The 16,797-nt window shown below is 44.5% G+C and overlaps 1 protein-coding gene and 1 long non-coding RNA gene across 5 annotated transcripts in view; both read left to right on the top strand.

Annotated features, from left to right (window-relative positions):
* LOC307209216 overlaps positions 1-16,797 on the top strand; it is a 350,788-nt gene that overhangs the window by 139,082 nt on the left and 194,909 nt on the right. The gene's annotated exons all lie outside the window — the stretch shown is intronic.
* The window catches only part of CHL1 (cell adhesion molecule L1 like), a 204,882-nt gene continuing 194,909 nt past the window's right edge, over positions 6,825-16,797 (top strand). For 2 of the 4 annotated variants that reach the window (XM_079958424.1, XM_079958422.1), the window contains exons 1-2: positions 6,825-7,018; positions 8,294-8,452. The gene's annotated coding sequence lies outside the window, so the exon portion shown is untranslated. Of the gene's footprint in view, positions 7,019-7,995; positions 8,453-16,797 lie in introns of those variants that run through there. The other 2 variants (XM_079958425.1, XM_079958423.1) reach the window with 2 other exon arrangements.

Genomic DNA, 16,797 nt, shown 5'->3' with positions numbered 1-16,797 from the left:
AAGGAACAAGTATTTATTCTGAAATGAATTGCTTTTCAAAAACATTTTTATGGCGCTCCAAGGATACAGGATATGCACAGGTTGGATAAGTTCCTCCTTATAGAAAGACTGGACTGGGACTTTTTAGTTTACAAAACTAAGGGAAAACATGATAAGACCAGATCAGGTAATACCACTCCCCAATCTTGCCTATTTCCCCTGAATTTATACATAAAAAACAAGTCATGCAGGCTAAAATGGCATAACTACCTTCTGACCATTCCAAACGACAAAATTAATTTCTTCCTCCTCCTCTCTACTCCCCACCACTAGTGCCACAAAATATGGACCTAGCCTTTAACCTAGGGAGCAATCCAAACCCAAGATCCACTGGGATGAACAAGTTAGGATTCAGGAGATCCTTGTCTCAGCTGGCTGATTCCTGGCACACCTGGAATGCACCAGTGTAAGACAAACATCCTGGTTCTGGTGGAGATATGGCTGTGTAACTCCTTCATCCCAGGAAAGTAGTGAGAGCAGGACAAAGCAGGGGAGGACTTACAATGGATTCTACTGCTATTCAGCTCAGTCATGTGACCTGGCAAGCCAGCAGAACTCAGGCCAGCAAAAAAGAAAAAAGAGAGTGTGTAAGTGTAAGTTAAACTTGTTTCTTTCTGCAAAACTTAGGCTGGTTCAGCCAGCAGTAGCCCCACTCCCAAACAGAATTTGGAATAATTTATGTGGGCTTAATTTCAGGCAGTGTAAATTTTGTTGGCTTTCTGTACTTAGCATAGCTCTGTTGGACACTTACGTGAAAGATGTGTCTGTAATGAAGAACCTTTTAATTACATCTTGGGAGCCCAGCTGACAAGGAATTGACAAGCGAACTCTGAGATTTCCGTGTCAGCACATCACCTTACAAGAAACAGAAAGGCCCCCAAGGTTCTGCTAAAAGTGCAGAATTTTATAGTCTGTTAAGGCAACTATCTGATCCAACTAAGACATGTCAGTTTGTTGTTAGCTGGGCTCTCAAGCTGCTAAGTGATTATTATTATTTAGCAACACACATGTGAAAGGATAACCTTCAGGACTACCAAAAGTCATGATGATTATGCTCTGCTTCCACAGTTGGAGACAGCAAAGCCAGTGTGGTTTAGTAGTTAAGAGCGGTGGACTCGTAATCTGGTGAACGGGGTTCGCTTCCCCGCTTCTCCACATGCAGCTGCTGGGTGACCTTGGGCTAGTCACGCTTCTCTGAAGTCTCTCAGCCTCACTCACCTCACAGAGTGTTTGTTGTGGGGGAGGAAGGGAAAGGAGATTGATAGCTGCTTTGAGACTCCTTAGGGTAGTGATAAAGTGGGATATCTACTCCTCCTCCTCCTCCTCCTCCTCCTCCTCCTCCTCTTCTGAATACCAGTTGCTGGAAACCACAGGAGGGGAAAGGGCTCTTGTGCTCAAACTCTGCTTGCTGGTTTCCCACAAGCATCTGGTTGGTCACTGTGAGAACAGGAGGCCATTGTCTTGATCCAGCAGCCTCTTCTGATGTTCTTAGTGCTCCTCATATGTGGACTAGGCCCAGACTTCATTGCCTCCACCTTCCATGACTGTAGCTCCCATGCCACAAAGACAGCAGAAGAACAGGCATGAAGAACCACCCAACACATTATTTGGAATGACAGCTCCATCTCATGTTACATTTATGGGAGCTCCCTATGCTCCCATAAATGGGAGAATGGGAGAATGAAGAATGGGAGAAGCTCCAGGTTACATGGGAAAAAGTGGTGCTGCAGCTGCATCTCCTCCCCACCCCGATGTTGCCACAGGACATGGGAGAGGCATCACCAGTTCCTTTCAGGGCCCCAAGGCTTCCAATGGTACTTTCCTATCATCAGAAGCAGCTATGCTGTAGTTGATCTCAGGCCACAAAGGCAGAGAAAGGGGCGCAGGTTCTGCATAATGTGTAGATTGGCACTAAGTGAGGGTAATGGAAGATGTGGTCGAAGGTAGGGATAAGAGCTCTGAAAACAAGCTTTCTTGACAAGACTTCAAAGAAAGAGGCACACTCCATTTGACCATCCCCATTCCTTGGGTAAGGAACATTCTGCTGAAAAACAAAACAAAGCCCACCCAATTTTTGCCTCAAGGAACTGCATGTAGGATGCAGTCCTCAGTCATTAAAATCAACGGCTTCAGTGGGAAGTCTATGTTTCATTTTATGAGTTTTGTATGGGTGGTTTTTGTTTTGTTTTATTTGTCAGAATTCAGAATATTTTGGCGAGGGCTGGGTGGCAGGCATGCAAAAAGGAAAGGGAAAGGGGATAGCAAGAAGGAATCACAGGAAGAAACACCGTGGCTATTTATTTCGTTTGTGATTTGCTTCCTTTGAAGCATCCCAAAGTGATTTCACAACGAAGCATTTACAAAGCAATTGCATTTTTTTTTTAAAAAAAATAAAAATTCAAAACTATTACAGATATAAACATAGTTAAAATAATTACATACGTATATAAAAACAAATCCTGTATAGATACTTGCTGGGATAAAAAATATCCACTTAGAAGTTTTTTTTAGAAGAGGAAAGTCTTCAGCAGACACTGGCAAGACATACAAATGTGCCTGTCTGGTATGTAGTGGGAGGGAGTTCCAAAGGGGAGGTGTCCTGACACTAAGGCTGCAATCTAACCATGTTTAGAAATAAGTCCCATTAGAGTCGATTGGGTTTACTCACAGATAAATGGGATTAGGATTGCATCCTCTAGTTCAGCCTTTCCCACCATGTTGTTGCACTACAAATCCCATCATCTGTAGCTAGCAGGACCAGTGGTCAGGGATGATGGGAGTTGTGGTCCAACAATAACGGGGGACCCCAGGTTGAGAAAGGTTAAGGTTAGTTGACAAAATGATATTTGCTATATGCCACCTCCCAAAGAGCACAGTGATCAGTTGGTTATATAAATTGGTGTGATACACACCACACACACACACACACACACACACACACACACAAAATGCAGAATATGTATGTAAGAATATAGATATAGATAGATATAGATATAGATACAGATACAGATACAGATATAGATGATATAGATATAGATAGATATGCACAGAATATATATGAATATATATGTAAGAAAGATGCAGGACATAGCAGAAGCCCTGATACTTTTATAGGTGAAAATTATTACCTAGTTTCTCTGATTTACAAGCCTTTCCACTTTACTTTTTTTTCTTCCATGAGAGCTAGTATCATGCGGGTTTTATGTTGATTCGTTTTTACAGCTGAGGGTCTGGGGAAGCTGAATTTTGCACCTGACATCAGAGTCCAGATGGTGCTCATATGAATGTTTGGAAACGGCACACGTATAATCCAATTAACGTCTATCAGAAGTGAGTAAAGGTTTGTAGAAAACATCACAGAAATGAGAAAAGCAAGCCTGTTTCCTTGCCTACATCGTAGAAGGAATAATTTTTAAAAAGCCACCTAGGGATTGTATCAGAACAGTGTTTTTACTGAAACTGAGAAGAAACTACCAAATCAATGCACATTTTTTCTTCAGATTTTTGCAAAAAGAAACACTGATATTGTGCATCTTTAGACTTTATCAATATTACCGTAATTGTTCAACACAGTTTACAAACAGTGCAATTCTGACCATGGGTGGTATTCAACTAAGTTTTTCTCAGACCAGACCTATTGAAATTAATGGATCTAACTTAATCAATTTTAGTGGGTCTTCTGTGAGTAAAACGTATTTGAATACCACCCCATGTCTGCTCAGAAGTAAACTGTATTGCATTCAGCAGAGCTGACTTCCAGTTAAATGGGATTAGGACTGCAGTTTTAGCATCTATCTTTTTTTACTTGGTATCTCAGAAATTCAGTAGATTTTTTTAAATTTAACAGAATGCCATCAAGCAACAAACAAGGTGGAAGGTACTTAGTTTTGTAAAAGTAAAGAAGCAAAGTAAACATACACCCCTGGATATGGAATATAAATTAGTATAGTAATATAGGGAGCTGCCTTCTTCCTTGTCCAAGCTCCTTTTTCCTCATCCACTGAGAGCCAGCTAAGGCTTTGAATGGGTGGTTAAACCACCCCTTGGATTTCAGCACTGCACCCCAGTCTTAGAAATGCAGTTTGCAAAGCTCTATTCTCTCAACTTCAGCTGCTCATCAAAGAAATTTGGAAATGATACTGATGTATCTCAGAAGGTTGTTGTAAGGAAGGACTGTGGCAAAAATATACCTGAACACTCAGTCGGAGTAAGTCGGAGAAAAGCATGGGAGTGAGGTGCTGTTAGCATCCCAGGAGTCTGATTTTTCTCATAGGCAACTGGACCACCCAAATAATTTCTAGGTAATTTCTATAGCCATTCAGATTAAAAATGCATTTATATGATGCTAAATGGGACACGGGTGGCGCTGTGGTCTAAACTACTGAGCCTCTTGGGCTTGCTGATCAGAAGGTCGGCGGTTCAAATCCCCGCATTGGGTTGAGCTCCCACTGCTCTGTCCCAGCTCCTGCCAACCTTGCAGTTCGAAAGCACACCAATGCAAGGAGATAAATAGGTCCTCTGTGCACCAGTAGTGGTTTTGTCATGCTGGTCACATGACCCAGAAAACTGTCTGTGGACCAACGCAGGCTCCCTCGGCCTGAAAGCAAGATGAGTGCTGCAACCCCATAGTCACCTTTGACTGGACTTAACTGTCCAGGGGTCCTTTACCTTTACCTTTATGATGCTAAAGAAAGACATGGCTCACTTTCATTGCAATTTGATAGCCACTCGTAAGGGCCAATCTTTTATAATGCTCCCCCCTGAAATGCATATAATCTAAAGAAGTGGCAGAACCTTGATTTTAGCATGCTTTAGGCCAGCAGGTTGGTGTAAAATCTCTGCCCAAACTCAATGCATTTCTATGAACATTTGGAATGACAAGCCTGTTGTAGAGTTTTATGTTGAGGCTTTCACGGCAAGGTGCTAAACCGCAGTCCTCTCACTGCAAGATGGCCTAACACATTCATAAGGCCAACTGCAGGTATGCCTTTATTCTGAAGCTTTCTGTTTCTGAATGGGGTGTGTGCAGAATTACAGCTGAGGCAATGCACCCCATTCAGAAAGTCTGCTGATTTTTATGCAGATGAGAATGGAAACCAGTTTTGAAAGGGGAATAGTTTAAGAGGATCCAAGACATGCCAGTGCATTGCAATGACCATTCAGAAACACAGTTGCTTGCTACGGAAGGCACCAAAGGCTGCAGATGACTTCTCAGGATCAAACATATGCCAATGCTGGCCATTCAGAAGTCTACTTAGTTGCCTGGGTATATTCTGAGGTTGTAATAGAGGAAAACTAAAATTGGTAACATCACAGGGTTGTTGTGATTTCTATTGAGATCCTGTTTTAGTGCCAAAATGAGTGAAAGTGGGAAGTGGGAGACAAGGTTGTAAGCATCCCAAGAGCTTGGGGGAAGGGGTCCCTGACACAACTGTGATTGATGGTGGGCCTCAACTTTATGCAAGTCATTTCTCCATTTCCTACAACCATTTGAATACTGTTTTGCTGGCCACTCCACAATTCCATTGATCAGCACAGTGGACAATAATGCCTGCAGATCATTTAACAGGGTCTGAGCTATGAAGAAGGGCTGTAGCTCAGTGGTAGAGCATCTGCCTTGCATGCAGAAGACCCCAGGTTCAATCCCCAGCATCTCCAGGTAGGATTGGGAACACCCACCTACACACCCACTTGAAACCATGGAAAGCTGCTCCCAGTCAGTGTGGACAATATGGGGCTAAATAGACCAATGGGCCAACTCAGTACAGTGGTACTTAATTCGTTCTGGAGGTCCGTACTTAACCTGAAACTGTTCTTAACCTGAAGCACCACTTTAGCTAATGGGGCCTCCTGCTGCCGCTGCACCGCCGGAGCCCGATTTCTGTTCTTATCCTTAAGCAAAGTTCTTTACCTGAAGCACTATTTCTGGCTTAATGGAGTGTGTAACCTGAAGCGTATGTAACCTGAAGCGTTTGTAACCACCCGAGGTACCACTGTATATGGCAACAGAAATTCCCCTGTTTTTCAGACAGAGAAGGGTAGAAAGTGATGGGTTTGCAGCAGCAATTTAGCATGACATAATCTCTTACCAATGGGTTGTAGCGGCAATTTGGAAAGGCAGGTTTTGGTCACCAGTCTCTCTGTGTGGTTAACCAATCACCCTGGAGTTGAGGTGGCTATTTAAAGTGGGTATTTCAAATGGCAATTCTCTGTCACTTGTTTTAGTACATCCCAAAATTAGCCCTGACAAATATCTCATGCATCCAAAACTGGATGCAATCTACTTGTTCAGAACAAAAGGGCATTTATTTTACTTGTGTCCTGCAGAGGAGATGCCCCTGTATAAAGATTGCTCCAGCATGTCCTTTTTGTGGTGGTGGTGAAGTTGGGTGTTGAGGGGCATTATTATTACAGTATTGTCATCATCATCATCATTACTACATAACTGGACAGATACATGCCCTGTGTCTCATCTTTTTCCCCTAGCGTGAGAGGGAGGGGTCTTCTTCTCCCACCCTCATTTCTCAGAGTTCCTCCCCTCCACCCCACAGTGTGGAGAACTTTCCAAGCAGCACTTCTTGGCTGTTCTCGCTGTCTAAGCCCATTTTCGCTGGAAGGGTGTGGCAGATACCTGAGGAGTTCAGGGAGGGGAAGTGTGAGGCACTAGCAACATGCCAGGACTGGACCTCTTTACCTTTGGGCAGAGGGAGGAGGCGGCTGGCATGCGATCCCTCCTATCTCATGCAGCCTGAGGAAGGGGGGGGGGAGGAGTGGGGGGGGAGTTATGCATGCGTGCGCTTGTAGGGGTGTGTGTGAAACGATTAGAGAGCAGGGTACCAGTGCCAAGGGAGACCTTTCTTCAGCCATCTGATGCCTGGTGGTGCCCACTTCCCTCCTGCTTCGCCCCCCTCTCCTCGTTTTCTCCCCTGTTGCAAGCAGCTGCTCTGAAGAAGAAGAACAACTCGGCTGCCTTTCCAAGGTACGGCGCGCTCCCGGAGGAGCTTCTTGTTGCTCTTGGTAACGCAGGGTGGTTCAGCATGGCAAGGATAGCGCTCTCTCTCTCTCTCTCTCTCTCTCTCTCTCTCTCTCTCTCTCTCTCTCTCTCTCTCTCTCTCTCTCTGTGTGTGTGTGTGTGTGTGTGTGTGTGTGTGTTTTCTCGTGCGGGAGAGGGAGAGGGTGATCTCAAACTTTACCACCCATTATATTCGAATAACGATAACCCGGCGTTTTAGACACACACTTCTGCCCCCTTAATCTAGTTGGGGGTGTCTCCTCCTTGCGTCTGACTCCTTTTGAGTTAAGGGAATGATCATTTCATTCTATGTTTCGAGGCAGAAGGGAAACCTGGGAAGCTGGGATCATCTCTCCTTGTTTTGTGTCTTCAGGGAAAGCTCATTTAATTTTTATGGCTCAATGGGAGAAGTTCCACACCTGGCTGTATTTGTGTGCATGTGTATTTTACTCGACATATTTGAATGTTTTACACGCGCGCGCATTTTTCTTTTTCTTAACAAATCCAATATATAAATAATTGGGATGGTTATACTGTATATCAGAGTACTTTCACCACATTCCACCACCCCCCGGAAGACAGTGACCAGGGAAGGGGTTTCACACCTGCTGCAGTGGGAGGGGGATCAGGTAAACCCTTCCCCAGCCCTCTGTTGCTCTGTAAATGGGGAAAAGACATTTCACTCTGGAAAGCGTGTGTGTGTGTGGTGCGCCCGGGAATGTTAAGGGGGTGGGGATAATTCACTTTGATGGGTTAAACAGGGGCTCCTTCCCTAAAACCCGTGATTCCCAGGTACCGGGAAACGTTCCTTTCATCGTTCCAGGTCGCCACAGGGTGAGCAGGTCCCTCGATGCCCCAAGACACGCATCACCCACCCACCTCTCTCTCCCTCCCTCTCTCACTCTTTCCTAGGGAATACTACCAGCTCTCTCTCCCAGCTTTGCAGCGGTGTAAAGTGGGGAGGGGGTTGGCTCTAGCTGTTTTTTTCCTCCCTTGAGCAGCAGCAGCAGCAGCAGCAGCAGCGTGTGTGTGTGTGTGTAGAGCTGGGAGAGATTTGGGAGGTTTAGGGGCTCGTTGCCATGGCTCCCTTGAAGCTCTGCCGAAGGAGATATTGATGCCAGTCACGGAGGGACCCTTCTTCCTTTCTGCACGCTTGATATTTTCTTCCCTTCTTCTCCCTTTCTCTCTCCCTCTCTCTCCTCCTCCCTCCCTCCCTCCTCCTTTCCCCTTTTGGCGGAGCAGGCAAAGTGATTAATTTGGCGAGCCAGGACGGGGCTTCCTGGTGCTGCGCTCGCCTCCCGAGCAAAAACGGAGCCGGACTCCCTGGCAAACTCCTGCTGTCTCTTCCCGGAGAGATCCACACGCCCCCCCCCCCACCCCAGGGACTGCCCAGGCTGCAAGGTAAGAGAGAAAAGGACGGATGAGGGTTGGTGGTGGTGGTGGTGAAGGAGCAAAGAGTGTGAGAGAAGAGGGGGGAGGGGCTGCTCGCTCCCTCTCACCTTGATGGGAAATCGATGGCCATTGGCTTCCTGGACGGAGCCAGCAGGCGACTCCGGGGCTGTCCAGGACGGGCAGGAGAGTGACAGGAGGAAGCCCGGGACGGGGTCTCCAAAATATGGGAATGGGGCGGCGTTTCTTCCCCACAACTTGAAATATGCAGAGATGAGGTGGGTGGGTGTGGCCGGAGCAAAGGCAAGGCTTACCTATGGCTCACCTGGAGGGCTGCATTTAAAACCGCGCCCCCCTCCTTCCCCACCTCGGTTTGCTTCCCCTGCCCGATGCCATGGGCAGTTTAACAAGCGCTTGGCTTGGCTTTCCCAAGGCATGGGTTGGTGGCGGGGTTGAGCGAGGGAATTTCCTCGGAATGGTGCCGTGTGGAGTGTGGAGCTTTTCCTGCGCGCAGGTGCGCTTGAGGCACCCCCCCCCTTTCTATCCAAGACAGAGGAAAGAGATGCTCTCAGGTTGTGGCTCTAACTCGTATTGCCAAAGTATGGGGCGTGGGGATTTCACGTTTAAAGTCCACCATCGCCTCTCAAGAGATCGATCAATTGTGCAGTCCCGGAAAAGGGGCGGGGACTCTCCCGTCCCGTGTGTCCGTGTCGCCTGGAGAAAGTTTGCATGTGGACGCGGTGCGGTGGAAACATCAGAGACACCGTTTCCTGAGTCTCTGGGGGTGAAGGGGGTCGTTTTGTGTTTCTCGACATCGACAAGTGCGACTCAAAGATGTATGCTGCTGAATTTGAGGATTAGATACCTTTAGTTGTTTGTGCTATATGAAACACTTAAACCTCAGGGGTGTGGGTTTGAGCCCCACATTGGGCAAGAGATTCCTGCGCTGCAGGGGGTTGGACTAGATGACCCTCGTGGTCCCTTCCAACTCAATGATTCTATGTCATGCTGGATGTTTTGGATGCATTCAGTCTTGCAGGGCTTGCTTTGGTTTTCCAGTGGGAGCACAGCTCTTATTTATGGAGATAGTATTTCATTCAAAAAAGGCCAGATGTGCTTATTGATGGTTAAATAAGTGTCCTCTGTAACTGAAGAGCACCTGAGATGTTACGGTGGAATGGCCTATGAGTTAGAATGTTGGCAAAGCCAACTTCCTGTACATTGGACTGAGCTGCGGCAGGATAAACCCTCCCTACACTAGTCCCGCCTTCCCTCCCAAAAGCCACTTCCTCCCACATGCTTTCCTTTCTGGTAGAAGTTCCTTCCAGCCTTGAAGGCTCCTAAGGGGAAGCAGAACTGGGCAATGGATCTTAGAAGGAAGAAGGCAGGGTGAAAATTTCACACCCTTCTGCCCCCTCCACAAACGCTTTTTAGGAACATGGCAGCAACCTAACACAGGGTTGAGATGTTTGGGTGTATTGCCTTGGATTTGAAAGCAGAGTTTCTTTTTTATAATAGAAAAGCAGGGTGGAAATCCATTAAATAACTCAAAGGAATTGGCTGCCCCTGAGAGTGTGTCTCAGACCACTGGATTGAATCCAGTCTCAATTTGTTTTTTATTTAATAGCAGCGAAAGGGAGGAGTGCACTGCCTATCAGAATGTAGTGCAGGAGGAGGAGGATAATTTTAAACCTTTTCTCCCCAGCCATGATCCTCATGCAGGATAAGGGTTAGAAGAAACAAACAAACCCTGCCATTGGTGCCAATGCGAACCTCCTCTTCCCTAAGGCTGTTAGCAGTTTGTTGACACAGTGGTTCATTGACAACATCCTACACACTGCGGTCCCCATGAAAACTGCTTTCTCCTGCAGCACCTGCTATTAAATTTTAAAAACTTGGTGCGGTTGCTAATAACATGTTTAGAGTCAATGTGTCAGTTTGGCCCTAATTTTGTCACACACCTGCTTGAAATCAGGACGTAAAGTAAGCCATTAATAAAATCAAGTTCTGCTCATTTCAGTTGCACCTAAGTGGAAGTAACTTTAGTCTGGATCATCTAACATATAGCTTGGTTCCCTTCTGATATTGTTGGACTACAACTCCCATCATCCCTCATTATTGGCCATGGTCACTGGTGGCTCTTGCCTTTTGGGACTAGGAGGATAGAAAGCAGGAAGGCCAACAGTAGGTGAAGCCTGAGCCAATGACAGCTGGAGCCAACTTCTTCCAGGTTCCTCCCTGAGTTCTGCATGGGCAAAATTGAAACTAAGGAGGAGGAAGCCAGCAGCCAGGGCTTCTTTGGAGGACCACATTCAGCTACCAGGCTGGAAGTTCTCCACCTCTGACCTAATCCATCAGAAATCCATTTGCAGGGTGGTGGTCGTGGTGAATAAAAGTGTAGACTATGTCTCAGCTTGATTTCAGTTTGGGCTCAGCTAATACAAGCTGTTTTCCAAACAAAAACTAGAGACTATATCATTCCTCCAGCCCCCAAACCATATTTCAAAATACAGAAACCACACCAGGAGCAAGACAAGGCATGAATGCTTCCACTACGTGTGAGATCCTGCCTGCCTGCCAACCTCTCTCCATCCCAAACCTTACATGATGGCAACTTGAGTGAGTGTCTGCCTCAGTTCTTTTTGCAAATCTTTCCCTTCCTCAAAGGGCAGCAAATCCCTCACCTTCCAGATGGAAACAGTGTAGCAAGATGTGTGTGCCAGTGGGGAGGCTCTGCCAGTGACAGAAGAAGGAGCTTAGTTTCAGCTTCCCTCTTGATAGAAATTATTTCCCCTAATGCTTTTCTTCCTCCAGACATACAAGCCCTTGAACTCCTGCAGGAAATGACAGACTAGCCTCTCATTAGCTGGAAATGTCATTCTGAACTTCATTTCTAGAATCAGGAGACACCAAGAAGACTTTTCCAATCGTTGCTGGAGCCCCATGCTGCCTGAAACTCCATCATTCTTCTCCATTGTAGGGATGGGGAAGGGTAGCTGACATCAGAGAGATGTCACTGATCAGGTTCTTCTTCAAGGGTTCCTTTCTTCAAGCATTTGATAAGAGTGCTTGAGGGGACCATTTGACTATTGGACCAGCATCTCTTTCCCACACATCCCTATTTGATTTCATTCTTAAGGTAACCTTGATGTTGAAGCAAAATGCCCAAGACTGAGGCATGCATATTTTTACAACGCTTTGGGGGCTGATGAGGCTAGCATTCTCAGGATAGTTCTCTTTTAGAGAAAAGTACTGTTCTAGATAGTACCGCTTGAAGAACCATGTGGCTAATGCCCAACTGTCATCTGCTGCTGCTATCATAAGAAGCTCATATTTATCTGGTACAAAATATTGATTTTTCCAGATCACAAGTTGTGGCTGACTTATACATTTATGTGTCATTTCCTGAGAAGTTTTTTTCTGGTTCAAAAGGCAAGTCAAATGTCTAAACTATGTATAGATCAGCAAGGGATTCCTGGAGCATGTGAGTTTTGTGTGACAAAGCATCCCTGCTACCCTTTGAACCTCCCAGTACCAATACCAAGAGTAAGAAGCATGGCAACTATACCAGCCCTGAGACTATCATTTGGGTTAAATCAGGCCACAGCTTTATTGACTACAGATGTAAGAGGTTTGGCATAGGCAGGAATCTGCATGTATCTGAGCTGCTGGTGCCCCCTTCCCAAAAATGAAGGTCTTTTTGTCTTTTAGGGAATGAAAGAGAGAGTGAGGAGCTAAGAGCATGAATTGAATTGGATCGTGTGGCTAGTTGCTGGGAATCTCAACTGGGGAGAGTGTTGTGCTCAGGTTCTGCTTGCGGGTTTCCTATTATAGGAATCTGATTGGCACCTGTGAGAAAAGGATTCAAGGCTAGATGGGTCTTTGGTCTACTCTAGCACAGCTGCTTGGATGGTCTCATGAGGCAGGGGCTTGCCTGTGGAGTATGCCCACCTCAGTTCTGGTTGCAGCAGTTTGAGTAAGGACACTAATTGTTGCTCCAAACACAATGGACTTGTTCTTTCAGTATGAAATGAAAATGTTTCATTGAAACATTAATAACAGTCAATGCATTTGCATTGTACTTTGGGTATGTAAAAGTTTATTCATAAATGGAAGAGCATACTACCTACGTCATCAGTGACAGTAATTCTCTACTGTACTACTGTGCTGCCAAGAAATGAATAGTTGTATTCTTTATGAGGGCTTGCAACAAGAAAATTAGGATACTGTACATACGTTCAATTGTGGGTCTTTGGATTATAGTTTTCTATTCAACATAGTAGCTGTCACTCAGAGCAGTGCAATTATTACAGGCATTTAGCATGTGCTACGTTGATAATTAAACATAATGAGTGAAAACATAATAGCCCTGCTATTTATTCCAGAAAGCCGCAAGATAAGTATTCCTATAAATAAGAGATTATTTGCAAGCATTTTATGTTTATTTAGTGGAGTCTGAACTGCAGCCATTTTGTTTGCCACTGAAATGCTTAATGAATCACCTGTCATTTAATGGGAGGGGGCAAGCCAGCAAAAAGTAGCTTTAAGGTAGTCTCAAGGATGTTATGAATAGTGGGCATGATAAGAAAGCTTCTCTATTCCCCAGCCTTTCTTTATTTTTAATTTCCCCACTGGGAGAGGACAGGAACTATTGCAAAACATTACTAATTACTCCAGTTTATCTCACATGTGTTACATTGATGTGGTTAATTATTGCTTTTCCCATTAGCAGTGTTTTAAAGAATAATGAATTAACATATCACATTCATCAAAAGAGCATCTACAAAGTTTATCTTCTCAGAGCCAGTGTGTTCTTGCGTTACAAGAAGTTACGGAGGTTTCCCAAGGAACAAAATGTATTGGGATTCCTTTACAAGGTGCTTTAGACCTTGATGAATGACTTGAATTGATCACCAACGAGTGACACAGGCAAACTATTGGTTGCTTAGCAACCTGATGTGATTCTACAAATTTTGGGTGCATTTCTCCCGCAAGTGAGGAAATTCTGTTTTTGTTAAAGGAGCACTTTTTTGTCAGTACAAAAGCCGCCCCGGCAAGAATACGTTACCCAGAGGAATTCTGTGCCACTCTTTGTAACAGAATATATTTGAAGGATAAAGACTGATGGCTGTTCGCTGGAAAACTGTGACAATCTGGAGCCATTCAAATGTTTCCAGTGCTTTATAATAAGTCATAATTGCATATTTGTCCTTTCTGAGTCAGACGTCTGCAGAAAGACAAGTAGCAGTGGGAGAAATCCCACCGGAGGGATTCATCCACTCTGTGCTTTTGAAATGGTTCATTCATGCTGTCTTGAAGTGTGAGGTCCTGCTAGGTCATGTTGAGTTACATGGTGTTTCATTATGAGTAAATGGAACATAGCATGGAGCATGCAGTTCAGTGATTGCCCAAATTATAACAGGGCAGCTTGGCACAGCTTGGGATTCATACGACATAGGACCTTAGCCGGCTAGTCCCAAGGACTGAGATTGATTTCTTGAATGACTCATCTTCTGTATTGTCTTCCCCAAAAGGGATGCTAAAGATCTAAATTTCAAGAGCAAAATGGGGTGAAATTGTGTAGCAATGCCAATTGAAGACAAAGATGGGATTTAAGGCAACTCGTCGGTTTCCACGGCAATTTGGACTGAAGCTTTGTTTAGAAAGAAGATAACTTCGTGGCTCGGCAAAACCATAATGACACTATATTTGAAACCAGCGCAGCTCGTTGCTATATTCTGATGGGATAACTGTTTAAGTGAGCCAATCCACATCTCTCTATCTATACCACATCCTAACATTGATTTTTAGGTAGAAATTCTATTACTTTCCGCTGGAGGACCTTCATTTGAAAAATGGCAAAATATGACCTTAAACACTAGATCGATGCTGCCCAACCAATTCTGGCTCATGAACAACAATATTGAGCAAGTAAGCGACTACAGGCTGCATAGTACTTTATTCCTTATCTACCCTGGAGGAGAAACAAAAGAATGAGAATCTCAGGAGAGGAGGGAGGTACATGGAATTCCTTTCTGTCCAACCTTTCCTTGACAGCTACATAAAAGGAACGAAGGAATGATCACGCAGGTTCATTCAAGAAGCAGTTTATGCACTCTTGGGTATATTTCATGAAATTCTGGTTGTTTCAGGCTCCCCAAGAATACAGTATGGGCAGGAGCTGAACTAAAAATAAAATAAAGGTAAATTGAAATGATCCAGTGAATGGGTTGTCTTCTTTATGAAGGATGACTTTAATGATTATATTTTTTTAAAGTCATAAATAGGCTGATTTGTGTGAGAGGCACAAAGGCTGTTTTTATGCCTTGAGATGGAGTGGAGAATAGATAAAAGCAAGGTACTATCAGGCTTCAAACACATGGGATCATTCACTTTTAAGACAGAAGCTTTAAGAGAAAGGAAATGCTAGTTTACCTGGTTAAGCTAAATGGCCCGTGAAAACAGCAGTCTGAAGTACAGCATCCATATTTAGTGACAGTATATCTCCGGCTGTGAAGTATAGAAAGAGAATTTTAACACTGTTGGAGGGGAGAATTTCCACTTGCTTGCCATCCATCCCAAGCTCATATGATTTATTTTGATCTCAGAACATTAATGGTCGGGTGGGTGGGTGTGTGTGTGTCACCTACGATTCTCTGTTTGAAGGGCTGTCAGGTCCAAGATAAAGATAAAGAACTATAAGAAGGAAATCAAGGGCCTTGATATTGCACATGAAGAGTTAGTATCCAGACAGAAGAATAACCACTGGTCACAGTGGTTCCGACAGTCTTCCCCACTTTGGTGGCATGTTCTGCATTTACTTTTAAATCATAACAATGATTTATAATTTTCTAGCAATACATATGAATTAGCACATGCAAATTTACATGCTCTTTTTTCTTCTCTGGTGATGTGTTTCCTTTCTTCTTTTTTGGCACTGTGTAAGTGGATACTTTGGAGGCCAGTCTTTCCATATAAGAGTGGATTCCACCCTAAATGGCTCAGATCATGCCAAGGTTCTAGTCTAAGCCTGCACAACATGTGACCCCAAAAGCCATATGCAGTCTGCCAGCTGCATATTAAAAACTACCTGGCAGGCATAACACAAGCCTGGGGGCTGGGAAGTCAAAATTATTCAGGCCTGCTATAAGGTATTTGTATTGGTTTGTGCAGGATTACCGGCAGTAAGACATTATGTTTTTATTATTGGTAGATTTTATTTGAAACTGAATTCCCGCCCCCAACAATTACAAAAATCCCAAATGCACATATATAGTATGGAGGAGGGTACTTGGCTTGGCATTAGCATACATAAAAAGGATCCCAGGAGTGTAGCTGATCACAGGTTGAACGTGAGTCAGCAATGTGACGTGGTTGCGGCGCTCATCTCACTTTATTGGCTGAGGGAGCTGGCATACAGCTTCCGGGTCATGTGGCCAGCATAGACCTCTTCCAATCCATGAAGGCCTGTTACAGTGAAGGTTCAAAGCCTTGTTTTCTGTTGCCCAAGGGGACAGGACCAGAAGAAGTTACAGGAGGGTTCACTTTCACCAGAGGTCTTCAAGGATACACTGGGCAACTGTCTGTGGGGGGTGGCTTAGCTCTGAACGTGTCCTTCAACAATATGATTCAAAGTTCCTCCTCCAGGTAGGGCTGAAAAGGAATGATTTCTGCCTGAAACCTTGGATAGCTACTTTCCAGTCAGTTCAGAAAACACTGAACTAGATGGAAAAATAGTCCAGCTTTCTGCATTCCTAGGCTATCTCTGGTGCTCACAAAGAGCAGTGACATTACTCTGATAAAACTGATGCAACACAATTGCTTTGTTGGGAGAGTGAATTCTACTTCACACACAAAAAAACCCTAATGTTTCATTTATGAGAGCTCTAAGAGTGGCATTTTAAAAGTTATGTTTATTCCTAAGAATTGGAATGAACTGAAGTCCCTGGCAATGGAGAGAAGGGGTGGGGAGGGAGTTACTTAAGACAATTACGTTGTGCTATTACACATGTCTGCTTGCATTTGAAGCAAACCCCCATTAAAGGAATTTCTGGCTTAATGATGCATGCTTCTAAGACTGTCATTGGACAACTTGGATTTAGGGCTCAATATTCATGAAGCTAAGGAGAAACTGTAAAAGCACATTCCTCTCCCCTCACCCCATATTTCTGCATGCTTTTATGCACGTCTACTGGCATGCACAGATGCCTGATTATTTCTGCCTGCAATTGCAGTAATTGCCTCTGTACAATAGCCAAGCAAATGCATTGCGATATAGGCCCCTAATTTAGTTCCTTTCACTTTGCTCAGTTAACCATTCAAGGCAGTCAGGATAGAGGGGGAAACCCCAGTCTCTT

This window comes from Podarcis cretensis (assembly GCF_951804945.1).
Source record: "Podarcis cretensis genome assembly, chromosome: 2".
NCBI lineage: Eukaryota > Metazoa > Chordata > Lepidosauria > Squamata > Lacertidae > Podarcis > Podarcis cretensis.
The sequence above is the reverse complement of the archived record's forward strand: the minus strand, read 5'-3'. Positions and strand labels throughout refer to the sequence as shown.